Source organism: Castor canadensis, chromosome 1 (genome assembly GCF_047511655.1).
Source record: "Castor canadensis chromosome 1, mCasCan1.hap1v2, whole genome shotgun sequence".
NCBI classification, from domain to species: domain Eukaryota; kingdom Metazoa; phylum Chordata; class Mammalia; order Rodentia; family Castoridae; genus Castor; species Castor canadensis.
The window spans coordinates 151,211,948-151,234,984 of record NC_133386.1 but is presented as its reverse complement, the minus strand read 5'-3'; the positions used below and the strand labels follow the sequence as shown (position 1 = coordinate 151,234,984).

Sequence of the window (23,037 nt, the reverse complement as noted above, 5' to 3'; positions counted from 1 at the left end):
CACTAAAGCTGAACAGGAAACACTAAGGCACACCCCTGGAACCAGATGTCAGAGAAAATGGCTGCATAACTGCAACATGTCCCCCCCTTTCTTTATAGGACTATTTCACTTCCATGTGGAAGAGAGACAGCTAGAAGCGAAGCCAAAGATCCTGCAAGCTGCTGCTATGTCCAGATGGCAATGGTCCTTTATTCTCAATGGCAAAGAGGTCTCAAATCCCACCACCCACCACTAAGGACTGGGTGGGAGACCTAGACCCACGCCTGCTTTGTCATTCCCATCCAGTAGCCCATGGCCAGATCCTAACCTTGCTCTGCTAAAAACCTTCCAAAGGCCTTCCCCAATTCACACGAAAACCAGTCCTCAGAGAAGACTATATGAGGCTCTGAAAGACCTGGATCTTGACATCAGGCACACCAGGGCTCTGACCTCTGTGGTACCCAGGCCTAGAACACTCTTACCCAACTGGCTGTCTCTCTCATCCCCTCTCTCTCACCTCCTTTGGGTGTAACTCTCCCCATCCTGTCTCCCTCATCCCCTTCCCCTGCCTCATTTCCTCCTTACCACTTTGACATCTCACTTACTGTCTTTATAGTGTGTCATTACCACTAGAACATAAGCTCCATGAATTCAGGAGCCTCTTGTCCCCCCTTCACCCCCCCACCACCACCGTTTGCTCACTGCCATCTCCCCAGTGTCTGGTGCATTTGATAAATGGCAAATGAACTGAAGAAAAGGAGTACTATGGATGGTTTAGCTTCCCACTTCTACCCAGAGCCACAGCCTTGGGCTCCCCTTCCAGCTGTGTGTGGCTGAGTTTCTGAACTACCTAGGACAGTAGGCCCTCAGAGTAGGACGTGTCGTGACTCATATGTCACCAGCAGGCCTCCTTGTGCTATACCAGGAGAACACTGAATGTATGCTTATAATAAAAATACGCTCATTAATTAGGACAGATCTATCAATTAGCCATTGAAATCCAGAGTTTCTATACCTAAGTTCTGAGTAGTCACAGTCTTGCTCACCCTAGTTTTTCCCAGGTTTCCCACCTCCTGAACCTCCAACATGGAAGAACCCTGAGTTTTCTGCTCTACAGACCAAACCTCAAAATACCAAGATCTATACATCCCTGGTACCTAAAGTCATATGGATCACAGAACCTGGGGGCTGGCAGAGATAAAAGTTGAACCAAAAAGGGAGGCACAGGTAGGAAGTTCACATGTTCTGGTTTGCCTGGGATGGTGCCAGTTTATTTCTGTTATCTTGGTGTCATTATTAATACTGCCCCATTTCTTCTCCAAAGTGTCCTAGTTTGGACATTAAATAAAATGGTCATCCTAGGTACAGGGCAAACTGGGAATGACCTCTGCAGCCTGGAGCCCAGAATCTGTGTGACAGGAGGCAACAGCAAGAGCAGCTGCAATGGAGCTGGCCAGTTTGCCCCCAAAACTGGAACCAGGAAAAGGGCATCTCTGGGCAGCAGCTTCCAGTCTGAAAGCTGAGGAGGCCAGGCTACTCTCCAGATCTAAGAGCAGCTGCAAGAGTGGTTTGTCCTACGCTCCAACCCAGCCCACAGAGCACATGCAAACCCACACGTCCCCAGAGCTCACAGGCGCAGGCCACCAGGAACCCCAGCCCTGGCTCAGACACATCCTTACATTAGGGTGTCAAATGACTAAAAGGCCAGATCTTTGATCTGACACAGAGAGAGGGCAGGCCCTGCTCCTCTGACAGGTCATACCTACCATCTCTGGGTTTTCTCCACCTTCTACTCTACCCTAGGGCTGGCCAAGAGAGCAAACTGAAGCAGACACTGAAAAGAGGCCATCTTCCAGGGTTCCTCACCCTGGGACATCTTAGGGACCCAGAGCCTCAGCCTGGCCCTCTTATTCATGGCACACTGAAGGCTGCACACCCTAGAGAGCCACAGAGTGACACATGGCAAGGCATTCAGCACATCCTAAAGCTGACAAAACCATCCATATGCTTCCATCCGCACATGGCCAGGAGAAAAATCTGACTATCTCAGCACACTTAGTATGGTCAAAACATGTGAGCCAGGCTCCTTAGCTCCCACATTTGTAAGGTTTCATGCAAGATGCTTGCTAAGAGGTTCCCCCAGGCTGAGCTGGATGCTACCAGTGGGTTTTCCCCTCATCCTTTCTCTCTGCTCTTTCTGCCTCCAAGACAATCTCACCCACTTCCAAAGTCTCCAATCCAAGCAGGTGATGATGATGTCTTCCAAATTGCAATCAAGGACAGAACGCTCAATTGCCAAGTGCCTGTGGACACCCTCCCCACTGAAAACCCCAAACATAAACTCCATTAATTCAAACACATCACTACAAGCTTACCCCTTAAAACTGTGCTTTCATGCTGTAGGCTAGTCTTTAAATGGCACTGCCATCAATGCACACAAAAACCTTCATCTTTTCCCTCACCATCAAACCCTCCCCAGTGCTCTGGTCTCTAATACACATAACCTAAAAACCTGGTATCTGACATTCTGATCTAAACATCCTTCCCCATCCTATCCCCTCCCTGCTATTCCTATAGACTGCCCTGGTTCAAGCCAGGAGTACTGCAGTGACAGCTTCCTTATTGGGGCAGAAGCCTCCAGAATAGTTCTCTTAAACAATAGTTGGTATCCTAAAAACAAAGGGTCCCAGCCTCCTTCTTGTGTGTGCTACATACAGAGACAAGTTGAGGATGTGTGTTCACACAATCTCAGCACTAACTCCCCTCCAGTCGTCCAGCTCATAAGCCACTCTGCTCCATCCCTGTACACACCCCGCACTCCAACTCTACCAGCTGCTTTCTGTTCCTGAGAGCCTGTCTGATTTCACACCCCTCTGCCTTTAACCTTCTTCCTCCCCCACTTTGTCCACCCCAAGAGGCACTTCACCGGAGTGGTTAAAACTAGAAGCAAACTGACTTAGTGGTCCCTTTGGACACCAGGGGTTTTTGAATCTGGTCTCCAACACTCAGTAATAATGTGCCCATGTGTTAAGTGTGTGGCCTAAGCATGAGAGAAGCTAACTTGGTTATCTCCAAAATGGGAAATTCCCTCCATAGGTACATCTTTGGAAGAAACAATAAGATATGTCACCAATAAAGGCATCTGAGCAGAGAACCCTCCTGCCCGGCTCACACGTATTTTCCGAGTTCTAACGGAGGACCCACTGGCAACTGGCATGGGACATCTACTGTGCAAAGTTTCTGTTCAGGGGTGGAGGAGGGGCTCTTGCTGGCCCTTTTCAAGGGGTTCAAACACTCAGATCCAAAGATCCTGCTAAGAGCAAACCTCTTCAGCAAGGACTGACTGTAGAAAGCTGAGTTTCCCCACATGCCATCTTGAAAACAACAGAGCACCAGAATTAAAACCCTGGCCTTGGCCATAATTACTGTGATTTAAAAAGAAAACAATCTCTCTCCCCCTCTTTCTTTCTCCTTCCCCTCCTTTTTTCCTTCTCTCCCTCCCTTTCTCTCTCTCCTAGACATAATTCCAGGCCTTTATCACTGAAGATGATCACTCTTTTGTGTAGTGACATCTGGCCTAACAACATCTGAATCCTGAGCTAAGTTCAAGCACATTTTAAGGGTAACTACACTGAGATTTACTGAACAGTTTTGGGGTAACTGCCACATGCCAGGCACTTGTGCCATAACTTCATTAGCTCTGACATTAGTTTTCCAAAATGAGCATGCAGCTCCTCACCTAGTACTGCTGCCACAGGTAAGAGTTACCCTCTCTCTCACCTGGCATCTGAATTAATCCATATGTTTACCAACTTCTCAGCCTCCTCCTGTTATAACATCTTTACTGCTGTAAAGGCACGCTACAGATGAAGGAAGAAAGTTATTACTACAATTGTAGCTAATGTTCATTGACCACTTCCAATGCCAGGCATAATGCTAAGCAAATGCATACATACACATGCTTCACTGAGCTTTAATTCACACATCATACAACTCACTTGTTTCAAGTGTACAATTCGCAGTGTCTTCCACTTGTAATCCTAGTTCCTTGGGAGGTAGAGATAGGAGGATCACATTTTGAGGGCAGCCCAAGCTCTCCCCGCCCCCCCACAAAAAAAGTCAGTGAGACCCTGTCTCAAAAAGCAAGTTGGATATGCATAGGAAGGATATTAGTCTGAAGCCAGTCCAGGTAGAAAGCAGGAGATCCAATTGAAAAAATAAAGCAAAAAGGGATGGATATATGGCTCAAGTGGTAAAGCATTTGCCTACCAAGTACAAAGCCCTGAGTTCAAAACCCTAGTACTCCCAAAAACTAAGTAAAGTTTCAATTCAATGCTTTTTAGTATATTCAGAGTTATGCATGCACACAACCAGTTTTAAACATATTAATCACCCCTGAAAGAAACCCCATACTTAATAGCAGTCATTTGCTATTTTCTCTCAATTCCTCCAGTCTCAGATAACCACTATTCTACTTCCTTTTGTTATAGACTGGCCTATGCAGGACCTTTCACGTAAATGTGACTATCTTCTTTCATGTATCATGATGTTTCCAAAACATACTATGGCATGTGTTACTACTTCTCCTTTTTATTGCCCATTAATATTCCATTTAACGGATAGACCACACTTATATATCCAATCATCAGTTGTTGGCATTTGGCTTGTCTCCACTTTGGGACCATTAAGACAATGTTTATCAGTCAGGCGCTGGTGCCTACGCCTGTAATCCTAGCTCCTTGGGAGGCTGAGTTCAGAAGGATCACTATTCCAGACCAGCCCTGGGCAAAAAGGTCTTGAGACCCTATCTCAACAGAAAAAAGCTGGGCATCATTCTCCAAGTCTGTTACCCTCACTATAGCAGGAAACTGAAAAATAGGAGAATACAGGCTGGCCTGAACAAAAAAGTTGGATCCTATCTCTAAGATAACCATAGTAAAAAGGCTGGAGGTATGGCTCAAGTGTTAGAGAACCTGCCTAGCAAGTGTGAAACCCTGAGTTCAAAGCCTAATACCACAAAAAAAAAAAAAAAAAAGAATGTCATAAATATTTGTGTACATGGTTTTATACAGACACTTTCACTTCTCTTGTTATATTCCTAAGAGTATGACTGGTGAGTCTTAAAGTACCTATGTTGACCATTTTCCAGAATGGTTATGCCACTTTATATTCCCACCAGCATTGTATGAGAGCTCCAATTTCCCCATGTCCTCGCCAACACTTACTATTGTCTGCATTTTTGATGGCAGCCATCCTAGTGGATGGGAAGGAGCATCACATTGTGGTGTTAATTTGTACTTCCCTGATGACTACTTATGTTGAGCATCTTTGCATGTGTTACTGGCCATCCATATCTTCCTTGAAAAATGTCCAGGTCAGATCATTTCCTACTTCTTAACTGGATTATTTACCTTTTTATTAGAGTAGTAAATGATACAAGTTGCTTGCTATAGCTTGGATCTAAAATGTCCCCCATCAGGCCTATGTGAAAAGGCTTGGTTGGGCCCCAGCCTATGGCACCTTAGGAAGGTGATGGAAGCTTTAAGAGATGGGGCCTAGCAGGAGGAAGTTAGGTCACTGAGGGCTATGAGGTCACTGAAGGGATATTGAATCCCATCTTCTCCTTGTCTCTCTTCCCAGTCACCACACAGTGACTAGGCCTCCACTGCCTGTGCTTCCACCATGACTGTACTGTGCTGCCACAGACCCAAAGCCACAGTGCCAAGTGATGGTGGGCAGAAACCTCTAAAACTGAGCCAAAGTAAACCTTTACTTCTTTTAAGTTGATTCCCTCAGGGAGTTTGTCACTGTGACAGAAAGCTCACTGACACACTGCTTATCACATTTATAACCTGAATTTTTTTTTCTGCAATTCTCAAGGTTGCCTTTTCATTTTGCTGACAATATACTCTGAAGCACAAGTTTTAAAAATTTTAATGAAGTACCAATTTACCTGTTTTCACTTTTATCATTTACACTTCTTGTTTTTATTTTTTGACCCAATGTCTTGCTATGTAGACCAGGCTGGTCTTGAATTCACTATAGTCAGGATGGCCTCAAACTCAAGATCCTCCTGCCTCAGTGCTGGGATCATAGGCATGTACCACCATGCCTGGCTCTATCACTTATTCTTATAATTTCATATCTAAGAAGGTTTTGCCTAACCCAACATCAAAAAGACTTACTCCAATAATGTCTTCTAGAGTTGTATAGTTCTCTTATACTTTTGCCTATGATTTGCTTTTTAGTTAACTGTGTTATAAGTATGAGAAAGAGCTCTAATTCATCCTTTGCATGTGGCTATCCAATATTATCAGGACCATTTGTTGTAGAGACTATCGTTTCCCTGTTGAATTATTTGGTTCATTTGTTGAAAACCAATTGCCAATAAATATAAGGGATTACTTTTACATCTGGATATTTGATTCTATTCTAATGATGTATACGGCTATTTTACCCCAGTACTTCATTCAGAATTGTAGGAAATTTTGAAATCAGGAAGTCTCAGTCCATCAACTTTGTTCTTTTTCAGATTGTTCTGACTATTCTAGGTCCCCTAAATGTCCTTATGAATTTTAAGAGTAGCTTGTCAAAGAGTGACCTGGGATTTTAATAGGGATGGCATTGAATCTGTACATCAATTAAGGTTACTGATGTCTTAACAAAGTCTTCCATTCCATGAACACAGAACATCATTTAATTTGTTTACATACTAATAAATCTCATTAAATAATATGTTGTAGTTTTGGAGATACAAATTTTGTGGTGTTTGAACTCTGCTTGCTAGGCAGGCATTCTTCTGCTTGAGCCATTCCACCAGCCCTTTTTTTTGGGTATTTTCAAGATAGAGTCTCCCAAACTATTTTCCTAAGCAGGCTTCATACCATGATCCTCTTGATCTCTGCCTGCTAAGTAGCCAGGATTTCAGGCATGAGCCACTGGCACCCACTAGCAGCACTCGGCCAAATTTCCTTTTGTTACACTTATTCCTGAATATTGTTCTTTTTTTTGTGCTATTGTAAGTGAAACAACTTTCTTAATTTCATTTTCAGATTCTTCATTGTAGAGTACAGAAATAGAACTTTTACACATTGATCTTGTATCCTAAAACCTTGTTGAAATTGTTTGAGTTCTAACAGCTTTGTGTTTTGTTTTGCTTTTCAGCTACACACAAGATCAAATAGAGACAATCTTACTTCTTCTCTTCTAATCAAGGTGTCTTCTATTTCATTTTCTTCATCAATTTTTCAGCTAGGACCTCCAGTATAATGATGAATAGGGATGAAAGCAAGCATCATTTTTTTGTTCTTGATCTTATCATAACATATGATGTGAGCTGTGGGTTTCTCCTAGATGCCCTTTATCATGTGACAAGTCCCCTCCTAATCCTCATTTGCTGTGTATTTCTATCTTAGGGTGTTGCTGGATTTGTCAAATTCTGCTTCTGTATCTTCTGAGATGATGATGTGGCTTCTGATTTTTATTAGATGGACATGGTGTGTTATATTCATTTATTAAACTAACCTTGCATTCCTGGCATAAATCTTACTTGGTCATGATATGTAACTCTTTTAATATGTTGCTGGATTTAGTTTGTCAGCATATCATTGAGGACTTTTCCATCTGTATCCTTAAGAGCTACTGGTTTATGATTTACTTGTTTTTTATCCTGTGATACCTTTATCTGGTTTTGTTATCAGGGTAACATGGCTCTCAAAGAATGAGTTGGTTACGCCGAGTGTTCCAATACATTATTTCATTTAATCTTCCCAACAAATGTGTGAGATGAGCACCTGTATTAGTCTCATTTATCATATAAGGAAATGGATGTCCAAGAATATTAACTGGCCCATAGTTGTACAGCTAGTAAAGAACAGAGCCAGAATCTAAATTTAAATTTAGATAGCCACTCCCCAGCCTATGTTCCCTCATGATGAACTAACTCCCAAAAGATGACTAACAAGCCCCCTATAAATCAGCCAATAGGCATATCCAATTTTGTAGCATGGTAACTCACCACCATGTAACACCAATGGACCTCCTCAGTGATGCTGAACTTAGCTCATTTCTCCACTGACATGAATCATTCAGGATCAATGATGTCATCTTAGAATAGTCAGTGGTGGAAATGATTTTCAGACTACTAGAATTAAACCCACAGTCAACCTGAAAAAGGTAATGTGCACAAATTCCCACACATGTGTGTTCCCTACAGGCCCTAACTATTTAAAAATATCTCAAATAAGCTTACAAACATATTGTTTCAGGTACATACAAGGCAAAAAATAACTGTCAAAGACTAGCCTATCAGGGATATATTTAATTATTGCCAATAAATTGCTTTTGGTCATAACATCTCAGGGTCAGCCTAGCTATAAGAGAAAATGGTACACACAGGAGGTAGGTGCTGCTGGTCCTACCCTAAACTTTGTTTCTGCAAGAGATGATCTGGCAGAAAACATTTTGGGCTCTCTAACTCTTCTTCTTATCTATGAAATTTAAATAGCTGCCCTCATTATTTCATCAGAATGTTACAAATGATTTTAAAAAATAGTAAGATGTGATAAAGAAAACCCTCTACAGATAAAAGATGGACCTATTATACCAACAACTTCCACCAACTCAAGCTTTTTTGAGTATATGATGTATTCTGGGTACTCTGCAAGAGGCCGGAGGTAGAGATGCCCAAGTCACAGCACCTGCCCTTGGAGAGTTCTCAGGGAGCTGGAAAGACAGACATACATTAAAACCTGAGTCTTGGGCTAGTAGAGTGACTCAAGTGGTAGAGTGCCTGCCTAGTAAGCATGAGGCCCTGAATCAAACCCCAGTACCAACAAAAAAAAAAAAGAAAAGAAAAAGAAAACTTGAGTCTTGCAGTCCTTACCACAACTTTAAAAAATTGAATTTAACAACACTTTCACAGACAGTTAAATAACGTGCTACAGAAACACAAAAGAGGGAGAGCCCTGCTCTGTCTATGAAGATGAAGGAAGGCTTCAGAGAAAATGGAGTGTTTCTTACAAGGTCTTCAAGGTCCAGTAGATGTTCAAAAGGCAGAAGCAGAATGAAGGGTGCACCAGACACCAGGAAAGTCCATGCTCCTTTCTCCACTGTTAACTGGAACCAAAGCTTTCTTCCACAGTAGCCAGGCAGCAGTGTGGAGACAACTCTTGAGAACCTCAGGACCCAGTGCTGCCACAGAACTCTGAGGCAAGAACTCAGGCCCTGGACCCAAACTGATGGCTGATGGTACCTGTTATGGTTTAGATGGGAACTGTTCTCCCGAAAAGCTCATATGCTGAAAGCTTTGTCCCCAGGTGGTGGTGCTATTGGGAGGTAACTGCATCATGAGGGCCCTAATGTCATCAGTGGATTAATGAGTTCATCCTGAATGGGCCATTACAAAGGTGGGGCCCGGCTAGAGTAATAGGTCACTGGGGATGTGTCTTTGAAGGGTATAAGCTGTCCTCAGTACTTTCCTGTCTCATTCTGCTTCCCAGCTGCCATGAAGTGAATAGTTTGCTCTATCTTGCCCTCCTGCCACCATTATGTTCTGCCTCACCACAGGCTCATAGCACTGGAGTAAGCCAACCATGAACTGAAACTTCTGAAAGTACAAGCCAAAATAAGTACTTCCTTCCAGTCATTTTCTTAGGTATTTTGTCACATTGACAAAAAGTGACTAACACAGTGCCTCACAGCATAGATCAAGCAGTCACTAGTTGTTTGACCCTGGGCCACTAACCTTTTCTGGGCCACTGTTTCTTCATCTGTAATGTGGAACTAATAATAGTAACCATTCATAAGATGCTAGAGGCTTCAATGAATTAGTGTTAAATGTTTAGAATAGTCCCTGGCATGTTGCAAGCACCGGATAAATAATCATTATTACTACGAACCTCTGTCACAAACCCTGCCTGATCCAGGCCTTACCAAGATTCACACATTGAAAAGGTCCCTATCACAATGCATGTGTTCAATCCACCTGGCAATTTCCTTCACCTAACAATATCCACGGCTACAGTCTGCGGGCATATGGGGACTGAGAGAATGCATCCTCACACAGGTGGTTTACAACCCAAGTAACTTAAACAGCATCTTTCATAATCAGTCATATTGCCACTGCACTCTGTGTTGCTGTGAGACAGAAAATACAAGGACACATCTTAGTACAGAGATTGTAGTAACAGTTGGATAAACAAGCAATCCGATACCTCACATCTGGCATGTTATCCTCCCCAATACCTTGTTCACAATCAAATATGTTTAAGGCTGTGGCTACTTTATAGGTATAAATGTCTTTATCAAAACATTAACATGCACGGAACCTCTCTCAATAAAAGCAGTCACAAACAATCCCACAAAAACTGTCACAAAAGCTACTGTGTTTGTTACAGAGTCATTCATCCAGGAGACAGTTGTCAAAGCCCATCTTAACCCAAAGTCACAGAGCACAGAAGCAGACCCAGGAAGAGGACATACAAAAGGGAGTCATGGGGCCTTTGTAAATGGCTGGGAAAAAAAACAAAACAAAACATAGCTTATTAACATATGTTAAATATTACCCCAGAAACTGCCAAACTTTAGGGTAATCAATTATATTTTCTCTAGAGCATTCTCTTTTTAGGTACCCTAAAAGTTCTTCTGGGCTGGGAGTGTAGCTCAGGGGCAGAGCAGTTACCTAGCATGTACAAGGCTCTGGGTTTGATCCCCAGCACCGCAAAAAAATAAAAATAAAAATAAAAATTCCCCTGGCTTTTGCAAAAAGAACAATATTCTACAGAAAATTTTCAGCTAATGACCCATTTCAATTTCACTATGAGAAAAAGCTGCAAAAGAATCTTTTATTTAAAAAAACTGGATGTCCAGTTTCTTAAAAACAGGCAGCAAGTTTTCACTGTCACACCTTTCAGACTGTGTTCTAAAAGGAAAAGAGAGAGAGACTAAGGATACGGGCTTTAAAGAAATAATAGCCATGTGGGTCTTGAAGAACAAATTTCACTTTATTATTTACCTAGAATTGAAGCATGTGAGGAAAGGGAAGGTGGCAGACAGAATAATCTGCAGTGTATAGATAACAGAAATATCAAGTAAACAAAACACATCTGTGATGAAATATAATTAATGACTATAATCAAGTGAGAATTTGTAATACACTGTAAAGTCCCCAGAGTGTTTTCACACTCTAAACCACCTACCTCTGCCCTAAGACAGTACAAGGAGGAGATTACTTGCTAGGAATCTGTTACAAAGAATAACGTGCTATTTGGAAAAACAACTAGCATTTCTAAAAGAGCCCCCCAAACCCTCCAAAACAGGCCATGTTCACTCTACGTACAAGTTGAATGATAAAGATTAGCCAGGCAGAGGTGTGCTCCTGCTCACTCTGTCTGTGCTAAGTCTACAGACATTTGAAGATCACATGTGAATATTCTCCTCTCTCCCCCACCACCATTTTACCATAAGCAATGATGTAAGAATAATGTGACTGTTAGTCTAAACAACTGACTGACATACCCAAGTGGCCGGGCACCTGTTGAACTCCTGAACGGATGTCCTAAAACCTATAATAAGAACCCTGTTCTGCTTCTCCACTCTAGCACAGCCACTCTGACCACCTGTCTCCCAAGCTCAGCACACCATCCACCAAGCATAGCAGGGAGAGCTGCTCTCTGAACTCCACCCTCCTGCCCAGAGACCATGCTGGGGCTTCCCTAACTGAATCCTGGATACATCTCACTATAGCAGACCCAGGAACTATGGTTTACATTCTACTTCTTGCTATTTTCCACATTTTTTTTCTTTAATGTGTATTTCTTACTTAGAGGAAAAAAATGAAGTTGATATAATTATCTCTTTTCCTGATTCCAAAAGTAACATGTTCACTATAAAAAAAATTCCATTAATACAGAACCCTGTAATAGAAGTGAGTTTCCTATATCCCATCTTCAGTCAGCAATCACTATTAGTATGCCATAAAAGCCTCCAGGTTGTTTTCTATGATCCTATCCATGAAAAACATTTAAATATTTAAAATTTACCAGGTTGAGTGTTCTCAAAGATAGCACCTTCACTTAAAGAGACCGATAGAACACTACTATCATTATCATAACAATAATTTGGAAAAGACCACTTTAAACCCTTACATCAATGGAATAATATAAAAATAAGCATCAACAATAATAATAAATTGGAGACACACTCTCATGTGAAATGGAAGGTCACAGCTAGTGAAGAAAGGAATTAAGGCCCTACAAGTGGTGGACTGTGGAGGAAGAAGAGAGATACCGTGTCATAATCCAAGGCTGTGCTACTAGGAACACAAAAGTCTGTCCCCTCCATCTTCCTCCTTGATGCTGCAGAGAGCTGCGTGGCCACTGGTCCCTTCCATCATTAATGACTCTGTTCTGTAAAAGTCTACTCAGGATCTCACCTCCACCCCTACTCCTATACTCTGCTTTGACAGAAACTCTGAGAAAGGAGGGTGGAGTTCAATAACTCCTTTAACCAAATATCTCTCCAACTAAACCAGCAAGCTTAATCCTGCTTGACATCTCCAACATATTCCTTCCTAACTTTCTAACAGGCCCTAAACAGCCTTAACCACGCCAAAGTATTACTTTTACACTTTAGCTCAAAGTACCTTCCCATACATGACTACATTTTCTGTCAACATTGCTGCACAGTAGGAAGGAAACCCTAATTTATTTGCCCCACTGAACTGATGATAGCAATACATCACTAATAAGTACAATTTGCATTCAGCCAAAGAACTGGAAGAGAAGGAGGCAGGGGATGTTAGCATTTTCTTGTGACCCCAAAGTTCCTTCTATATCACCTGCTATTTATTAAATAACACACTATTAACTATTAACTTCTTTCCATTAATATCCATGGGATCATATACTTCACAAAGATATTCCTCCAATATCTGAGGTAACTTTGGTACCATATTTACAAATTCACACTTTACTAGTATGAACTTCACATCAAAGTGATTGACTAACCCAACAGTGATAAGCTTCACCATGCTTTATTTCCTAATCTCCAGTGGCCCTCAGGTGCATCGGTTGACTGCATTTGTGACCGACCACACCTCGAAACTCTTTACTTGAAATCTCTCCATCTCTATCTCAGAGACTGCCACCCCTGTTCATGACCACAGCTTCCCCTCCTGCCACCTCTCCAACACTCACAGGGCCTCTGGGCAGTATGCCCATGACTTGGCCCCTCTCACTTCACCTTGTCCTTGTCCCCACCTAGATGTGTGCAACCACACACTCACCGGCTCCCAAGCCCTGACACTGTCAAGCTATGGATAAACCCACTAATACTCTGGTGAAGATAAAGACGTTACATGCTTGTACCAATAGGCTCCCTCCATGTATATGAAATTTAATTCAAAATGGATCATAGAGTACAATGTAAAACATAAAACTTTTAGAACAAAACAAAGGAGAAACTCTTTAGGAGATAAGGCTGCCCAATGAGTTCTCAAGACTTGATACCAAAAACACACAATTCACAAAAAAAATGCTAATAAATTGGATCCCATCAAAATTTTAAATTTTGCTCTGCCAAAAAACTTTCTCTTGCAATTTCTTTACTTTTACCCATGTGGAAAGGATGAAAAGATAAGCAGATAAACTACAGATAAGGAGAAAGTATTTGCAAACCACTCATCCCATAAATCACTTGTAATCTAGAAGAATCCCCAAATTTCAATAACAAAACTACAGTGTACTACCACTATAAAACAGACAAAAGACATGACCTACCATTTCACTCAAGAGGATATAACATGCACAGCAAATAAGCACATGAAAAGATGGTCTACATCATAAATCATTATAGAAGTGCAAATTAAAAACAGATGAGATCTATACACTCGGGTTACAATGGCTAAAATAGTAACAATATCAAATGCTGGTGAGGATGCAGAGAAACTAGGTTGAAGGTAAGAAACATGAAATGGAATTGACATTTTGGAAAATACTGGGGCAATGTTTCAAAATACACACACATGCCCACACACATCATATGACCTGGCAATTCTCCCCTTAGGCATTTATCTCACGGAAAGCAAAACTTAGGTTTGTATTAAAACCTACACACAAATATTCATGGTAGAGTTGGAATGACCAAAAGTTGAAATCAGCCCAGATGCCCTCAAACAGGTGAATGGTTAAACAGGCTGTGGAACATACATATGCACTAGAACACTACTCTACAGTAAAAAGAAACAAACTACTGATAATGACAAACACTTGATGAATCTCCACAGAACCGCACTGAGAAGATAAAAGCCAATCTCAAAAGGTTGCATACAGTATGTATGATTCCACTTAAACAACAAGCTTGAAATGATGAAATTTTAGAAATGGAAAGCAGATTGGTGTGTGTGAAGAGTTAAGGATAAGAGGAGAGAGAGCAGAACAGCGTTGGGTATGGTCAAAAAGAGCAACCATGGAGATCCTTGTGGTACTGGAACTGTTCTGTACTGTGAATGTGGTGATGGACACATGAGCCTACACAGAGATAACACTGTACACAACACACACACACACACACACACACACACACACACACACACACACACACACAGTGTTTACTGGGGAAATCTGGCTAAGATCAGTGGGTTGTGTCAATAGTCCTGGTTGTGGCATTACACTATAGTTTTACAAAACAAAACCACTGAGGAGAAATGGTCAAAGTATATAAAAGATTTCTTTGTATATTTTTTCCTACAGTTGCATGTGAATCTGTAATTATCTCAATAAAAACTTTAGCAGGAAAGAGGGTAAGTAATACTCTTCAACTTCCTTTAGGCCCTTCACCAGCCATTCTTTGCTCACCCCCGTCCATCTCAATCAAACTTCCCATAACATCTGTACTAAGCCTGCACTATTTTTCAAAAGCCTACAGCCTTATCTCATCCCATACAGCCTTAGTCTTCACCTGAAGAAAGCAATCATTAGGCCCACTCATCTTCTTCCATTATGCATGGGAACAAAAGGAACTTCATTCACTTAGAGTCTCCTCTGGCTTTTGCTCTACCAAATATATCAACTCACAAATTCCTCTCTCCAACTAACAAAATAGCCAAGACTCTCCCCTGTCCTAAATAAGTCTTTTAACTTGTTATGCCTGTCAACATATCATGTCTTCTTCTATGAATGGCCAAAGCCCTCTACAGCTACTGTCTGTAGAGTGGGAAGACAAGCTGCATAATAAAGCAAATGCAGTTAATAATGTAAGAACTACTTCAAATGTTAGTCTCACTCTCTGCTCATTTGGTTTTTTTACCATCTTGAAATACGGTCTTATCTACTTGGACCCAAACTGCAGCCCAGTCTGTGGCTCTCACTGGTCACCAGTATTACCCAGGAAATCTTTGAAAATAGAAGTTCCCAGAGCATACTCCCAGAGTGTTGAGTATTCATAATCTCTGTTTTGTTTTGGGTTTTGTTTTATAAAGCTCAAGTGCTTCTGTTGTTGGTGGCCAGTCTCAGAAACCACTAACCTACTCCTTTTTTCTTTTTTTTGTCTTTTCTTTTTTGGTGCTGGGATTGAACCCAGGGCCTCATGCATGCTAGGCAAGCACTGTACCACCAAGCTACATCCCAGCCCTCCTTTTTTCTTTATTCTCTCCCTACAGCTGTAGCTCTTTCATTTAAATCCATAACCGTTTTGTCCTCCCTAACAGTGCACCTGGGCAACACAGGCCATAACCACCATTCTCCCAACTTTAGAGATCACTTCTCCAACTGAGTCCCCCAAATCACCCTTGTATCTTGAGCTCACCTGAGCTCTGAGCATGAATTTCCAATTCCCACAGGACATGCCTATCTGACAGGCACCCAGTATCCCAAGCACATGACAGAACTCAACTCCTCATTCCTCTCCTCTTAAAAACCTGCTTCTCCTGTCTTCACTCCCCATCTCATTTCATAGTCCACCAACCTCCCCAACACCCAGGAGTGGAACCCTGAAGTCAAACTCCTCCTTCTCTTTCACAAACCACATCCAGTAGGCCAGTTCTGTTGGTTCTGTCTCTGAAACTTCCTCCCACTGATTCCACCAGCACCCCAGTGTAGGGTTCTGCTCACCCACTGGACTATTGCAAGAGTCACCCAACTCGTCTTCATGCCTGCAGAGGTGGCTTTGTAACACACAGGCTGAGTCATATCACCTCTCTTAAAACAGTGTGATGGCTTCCCTCTCCTCTCAGCTCATGAACATCAATGAGGGCACTCATGCCCTCCATGACACAGCGCCAGCTTGCACTACCCCTCCCCCCAGGACACATTCTCATTTCCAAGCACATCAGAACTATGACCTCAGGCGCCGAGCCTCAATCATGCCATTTCCTTCCACCCTTCCCTTCTTCTTCTCTCCACCAGCATCAGTGTTAACCTGGGCTCCAGAAACCACCTAAAGTTATCTACAACAATCTTATAACTACATACAAATATGCATTTTTCTGTAGTGTTGGGGATTAAATTCAGGACCTTGACCATGCTAGGCAGGCACTCTACCACTGAAATACATTCCTAGTCCTTGGTTCTTCAATACAGGGTCTTGTTATATAGTAGTTCAGGCTGCCCTTGCACTCTCCATCTTCCTGCCTCTACCTCTCAAGTGCTGGGATTACAGACCTTTGTTACCATGCCTGGCCAGGGGAGAGGATTCACAGCCATCTGCAGATTCTCAAAGGGGTCTACATAATCCAAAGGAAGTTATAAAAACACTAATAGATCTTTTTCCCAAAGTTCAAAGTTAGACCACATATGTGTCTGTCTCTGATTCTCTCCCTCATCCACTCTCAAACATACACAGGAGAATTCTCCAGTCATAAATAGTCTACACTTTACCACTAAGCCATGTATATCTCTAGTCCAATATTCCTTTCCTTCCACATCAATATCGTAGTTAGTTGTACTAACTGGCTTAGTTGCACATATCAGCTCCACAATTTATTTGCTACAAAACCTTGAGCAAGTAACTTAACACTGCTGGGCCTCAGCTTCCTCTGCTGTATAATGGGGATAATTATAGGACATTTATTATTAGGTTGTTAGGAGGAATAAACAAGATAACATAGTCTAAAGCAATGAGAACATGTCTGATTAATGGTAACTGTTCAAATAGGTCATCCATTTTAATTATTTCCTATCTGTTGTCCCCCGAGACAGATAGGGTCTGCACAGTACAAGCCCTCAAAGAGTAATTATAAATCCATGTCTTTCTAGATCCCAGGTTATCCACTGCCATGGCAAAGCTGTTAAAAAGTACAACTTGGTAATGACTTAGCATTCTTTTCTTTTCCTCCCTTATGACCCATTCTTGAGCCATCCTTAATTGGCTATTTTTTGCCCAACTGCACCAAGTCTCCCACCTTGTGCATAAACCTTTGCATGCCCCCCACACATTAAGCTTCCCAATCAAAATGCCTATGGTGCTGGTTTGCTATTCTCACAGGAACCGAACAGTTTCAAAATCCCCAATTACTCATCTATTCTGAGCATTCCAGAATTAACCCTTGCTCTCCTTTGTCCTCATTTGGAGCAGAAATCCTTCCTACTTCTTCAAGTAACATTTACCAACAAAAATTGCAAAAATCAGGGGGCTCTTTTTGCTTAATCTAAGAAGACAACAAAATAAACAAGCACCTTTCTCTTTTTCTCTCCCCTTTCCTAGCTAGTTCTTCTCACTGTAGAGGCCTTTATGGCTCACAGGCTACATCCCACAACTTTCTCCATTTTAACCAGTAATTTGTGTCATGTGTGCACATATTCAACAGGCCCTGCAATTGAGCCTGTGGGGTATAGACAGGGTCCCCACTTCCAGCTTGTTATAGAAGCAAAGCTCTTTGTGTTTCATATTTCTAACCAATCAACTTGAAACAACAAGTCAGAAAGAGAGAGGAAGTTGAAGATGCCATGAGATGTTCAAATGGAGAACTATGAAGAATAGCTTGGGCCCCAAAAGTCACTCTCCCAAAGTTTAGAGACTGCAGGGCTCATTCCACAGTCATTTTCTGCACTAGGGCCTCTGGGGGCTCCAAAGACACAACCACCCTTCTAATCCTCAAAGAGGTGTTGTGAGAGTGAGTGCCTCTCTTCTGGAAGGCCAGTACTGCACCACCTCACAGGGTCAGGAGGATCCTAGGGACCAGCAACATCAGGCTCTCTGGCTGCACTAGCTAAACGACACACACTTGTGTTTGCTGTGTGCACTCTCATTCTGCTGCCCCTTGGTCAGTTCTACTCCAGTTCTTGTGTTGCTATGAGGCAACTGAAGGGGCAAGCTGAAGGCCTGCTCCAGGATGGCAGGGCACAGGTCAGTAACTGGGGAGGGCCGGCCCAGAGACACCTCCCTCCTCACCTTATCTGTCCTCACAATCCAGCTCTAAAGGACTGACCAGTAAGCCTGGCAACACAGTAAGAAAGGATTCCTCCCCATAGCTGTCTTAAGTAAGGACCGCCCTCCGCAACGGCATCTACTCAAAAAGGGAGAAGTCACTGCCTAGCAACTGTTCTACCCAGACTGCTTGTAGGGTCCTAGGGCACTAGAACCTTCCAGACATCTTCCTGGCCACCATCAGGGCCAGCCTTGTGATCTGGACCCTCCCTGCTGTGTTATTTAAGATGCTTTCTTCCTGCCAGCATTAGGCCAGGTGTCCTGGACTTTGGTAGCCAAGAACAGGCTTCAAAAGGCTAAGTGGAAGGTGACCATCTTCAAAGAGACCTCAGGCTTCCAAGAAATCTTTGGCACCCAGCCCTGACCTCAGGTCAGTTCCTTGCAAATGAACCTGTGACAGCTCCATGAGGGCAGGGACTATGTCTAGTTCATTGCTGTCTCCCTGACAACCCCATGTATGGAGCTGCAATACAGCTGGTGTTCAATACTGATTTGCTGGATTAATGTGCAATGATCTCTATCACGAAGGAACAAAAATGCACAGTGGAAAGAGCCCAAGGTGTTATAGTCAAACAGACCTAGATTTGAAACTTTCTAGCTACTACATCTACACTGGCCAAGTGCAAGCCATCTTACCCCTCAGCCTCTTCATCTGTAAATGGGGATCATAATACTAACTGCAGAGCACTGTCAAGAGCATAACTGGAAATTGCACGTAAAGCCTTTAGAACAATAGAAGGCAGAGAGCGCATCTTTATTTTCAGTTCATAAATACTTATGTAGGTCTCAGTGTATACAGATGCTGCTCACACACGACGGGAATCCCAGATCACAATTACTTCATTTACTTATTCTAACAATACTATGAAGTAGAATTTATTTAACCCTCCTTTACAGCTGAGGAAATTGAGACACAGAGGGGAAAGACAGCTTGCCCAAAGCCTGAGGTCAAGGAGTGCAGGGCCAGGATTCATATAAATTACAAAGTCCAAACTGTAAAGTCCTACATTTGTCCCTAGGGCCAACAATCAGTGAGAACATGTTTCTATCCCAACCTTAGTTTGATTTAGGGGGACATCTGACCACTTTGCAAAACTGGAGTCTTCAGCTACAAAAGAAGCAGATACAGGTATTCCCATGATCCACTGCTTTGTTTTGTCTTGTTTTCAACTATGGCCTACTCCCTGAAATCCAATTTCAGAGAAGTTTGTTGACTAAGAACTTCCCTCTCATCTTGTCCTCCTGCCATCTCCTCCCCCACTGTCTACTAGAAAAAGAAACACCCAGCTATGTAAAAATAAGATAAGAAATGAAAGGAGATGACAAGAAGAAGGAGAAAGAGAGAAAGCACAGGAACACAAGCATACGTGCTGTTAGGGACAAAATCAAACACTCCTAACAGTCGCAAGAACACTGTTACACAGTGGGGAGCCAAGGAAGAAGGAACCTATCCACAAAGAGATCAGCTGCATAAAGTCTCAGCTGCCCTGAAGACCAACATAACAGAAAGAGAGAATTAAGCCATCTCCTCCAATGGACAAAACCTCATCATAAAGAGAGCTTTCCATTTTTTTCGAGATTGCATTTGCTCTACTGCCAACCACGAAGGAAATTTCATTACCAAAATAAATCACTTGACCTTGCTTCTCCAATGGCTCAGGATTAGTGACATCACAAAGCACTCTACAAATGCTCAGAAATATCAGAATAACCCCTTCAAGGAAAAAACACTTGATATTTCACTTGGACATTAAATTATTTTTATTTTTCTGCATGGAATCCCAAATGCTTGTAATATTTTCATTTTCAAAACCCTTAGAGGAAAAAGTATGCGCTTAAGATCTTAAGAACTGCTGAGTCCTGGTCTGGTTTGTGTCCTGATTCATGTATGAAAGATGGGGAACAGGCCAGAAGCCAAGGAACAGTAGCTTTGGCCCCATGCTGCTCACATGACACCACCCCCCAAGTAGCTGGAGCCTCACTGTGGAGGCCCTCAGATCAACTTTCTCCCATCCTCAGAGCCCAAGGCAGGGTAGAGGCAACTTCCAGATACATAAGGCAATTCTTCTGAAGGGGGCCAGTCTCTACCTCCCAGAACCCAGCTGACTACCATGTTTTCCTTCAAGGTAGCAACAGAAGCTCTACCAAGTTGACCAAACGGAGGGAGTTGAGTGGGAATGTTTTCTCTCCAGGGAGCTAGGGGCATCTATCTACAAGGCCAGCACAACAAACCTATCTCTTGCACTCTAATCAAGAAACAAAATCTTTCAGGCTGCTGAAAACCCAAAACCAGTTAAGACTATTCTTTCCAGGTGAGTTACAATTCCTAAAGGTGCCTGTTCAAAAGGATTTTCTCATTTCTAAATCAGGCTAGCCATCAATACAGACAGCAAATGTAGTGCTGACTTGAGGAAAAAGGATCCATACCCCAAGAACTGTATACTCAGGAAGCACTCAGAATCCGAGTTATTCCGGGTGCTAAAGACATGTTCCCACAACCAGCACCATATCTGCCAATAATTGATTATCTTGCTGAGTTACAAATACTGCAATCACAGCATCAAATGAGGAAAAATCCTAAGAATCCACAGATATCATCTACTTTACAATCTTTTTTATGGAGGGAAACACTGAGACCGAGACCAAGGGTAAAACTGTTTAAGTTCATTGTTGATAGAAAACTCAAACCCAAAGTTTTTCACCATTCAATTTCCTAGCCTGCTGCCTCTAAGACCTAATTCCCAACAAGAACTCTCATACAATTATTTTCACATAAAAATATTTTAAGATTGCATTTCAGGCAAATTGGTTAAACCTACCACAGCTATCTAAAAGGAAAAATCTTAATGGAGAACAAAACAAAACTGGAGTTCACAGAAATTAACTTTTGCTCTGAATTCTGTTTCCAGTGCTGAAACCTCATTCCACAAGGGGCAGTGCCATTCCTGGTGATCTTGGTGAGTACAGAAGTTATTCCCAACCAGGATTTCCAATCTTATGACACTATTTTAGATTAAAACAATTTCTGGGTAAACAAGTGGGAGTTGTACAAGGTAATGTCCCAAAGCCAAACAGGCAGGCAGACGAAGCAGAGTCCAAAGAGGAGAAAGGAGCACAGAACACCAGGAGGCCCTGAAACTGTCTACCCACAGCAGCTGAGGTGTTTCATCTTGACTCCATTTCACTAGATACAAAGAAGCTTCTCTGGCTACAAAATATTTTACAAGGGCCTAAAACAAATGCATGAGGATTGGGTTTTCCCTCTCTCCTATGTATGACAGGCTGAGAGGCTCCAAGGCTACAGAAAGCAAAACTGTCCTTGTTTCCATTACATCATCCAAGTTGGAGGGGGAGGCAGGCGGGGGCACAGCTGGTGGCAGCTGCACCACCATCTGCTTTCTCCTCAGCAGCCTGTGCTAGTTTGAGCTGCAGACTCCTACGGTTCCCTGATGGAGAAGCACAGGATTAAAGGTACAACACCCTATTATGGAAAAGAGTTGGAACTACTTAGAAGTAAATCAGTCCCACGATAAGTTAACAACCTCAGGTAGTTGCTGAGCCAGTTCTCTGAGTTTAGGTTATTTGTTTCCATCTCTTCAGACTCCGCTGCAGTGCAAACTCTTGTCAACTCAATGTGCCCAATTAGACAAGCAGTATGTACAAGCAACCACCTGCCATCTGTTTCCCAAAAGGTAAACAGCCAAAAAGAGTTGGTCTGCAGGTGGAAGCATTTATAGAAGGAAGAGGGAATGCCCCAACCCAGCGAGCCAGCCTCAGACTAGTCAGACCAGTGGATGGACACTTGCTGCTGCTGCCTTTGGCATCCTAGGCCATCTGGTGAACTGGCCTCACCCTCCTCGTACTTTCGGAGCTTCCTTCAAACACACGGCAAGGCACCTGCCTACAGGAGAGGAGGCTGGAGAGAATATCCTGTTGGAAAGGGTAATGCCTCTAATGGTTATTCAATCACAAACTGGAAGCAAAGCTGCAGACGCCATTCAGGATGCTGATGAAGATACACGTGTTTTATTTGTCTTGTACAGGATCGTTTAAATTAAAAAGAAAAAAAAAATGTGAGGCTACCAGAGCAGCTCAAGTGGTAGAGAACCTGTCAAGCAAGCACAACACCCTGACAAACTCCCAGTATTGCCCCTAAAAAGAAAATGTGCTAAGTGTTTTTAAAAGACTAGAATTTCATATAAATATCTAGACTGGGAGCTCTTCCTGGGGGTGGGAGGGATCAAGGTTTGGCAGCAGCAGGCCCCACTCCTCCATGGCACCAATTACCTGGAGCCAAGTGGCAGTGCTGCCTTTATTCAGAATGTAAGTGCTGAAGGACTCATCCCCACTATGTGCTGCCTGCACATACACTGAGACCACTGTACCCCACCTGGGCCCCGAGAGTTGCTGGAACACTACTGGCCACGTCGAAGAAAATCTCAGGGAATGATTTCCTGGTGGTCCTTTATTGACGCTACTCTTTAGTTCACATTTGGTTCCTTGGAAGAACAAGTATAATTCCACCAAGATCATCCAATCCAACACAGCACAATAAATGGATATCACTACAAAGCCAATTAAATCCATCCCCTGCCACCACAGCAGGTTGTAGTATTTCAAAGGAACATTCCAGGC

General features: G+C 42.6%; 1 protein-coding gene across 8 annotated transcripts in view; it reads right to left on the bottom strand.

The window, feature by feature from the left end:
- Nucleotides 1-23,037, bottom strand: part of Tead1 (TEA domain transcription factor 1) — a 240,398-nt gene that overhangs the window by 139,815 nt on the left and 77,546 nt on the right. The window contains exon 1 of one of the 8 annotated variants that reach the window (XM_074041684.1): nucleotides 12,268-23,033. The exons of the other annotated variants lie outside the window; for them this stretch is intronic. The gene's annotated coding sequence lies outside the window, so the exon portion shown is untranslated. Of the gene's footprint in view, nucleotides 1-12,267; nucleotides 23,034-23,037 lie in introns of those variants that run through there. 8 annotated transcript variants of the gene reach the window in all.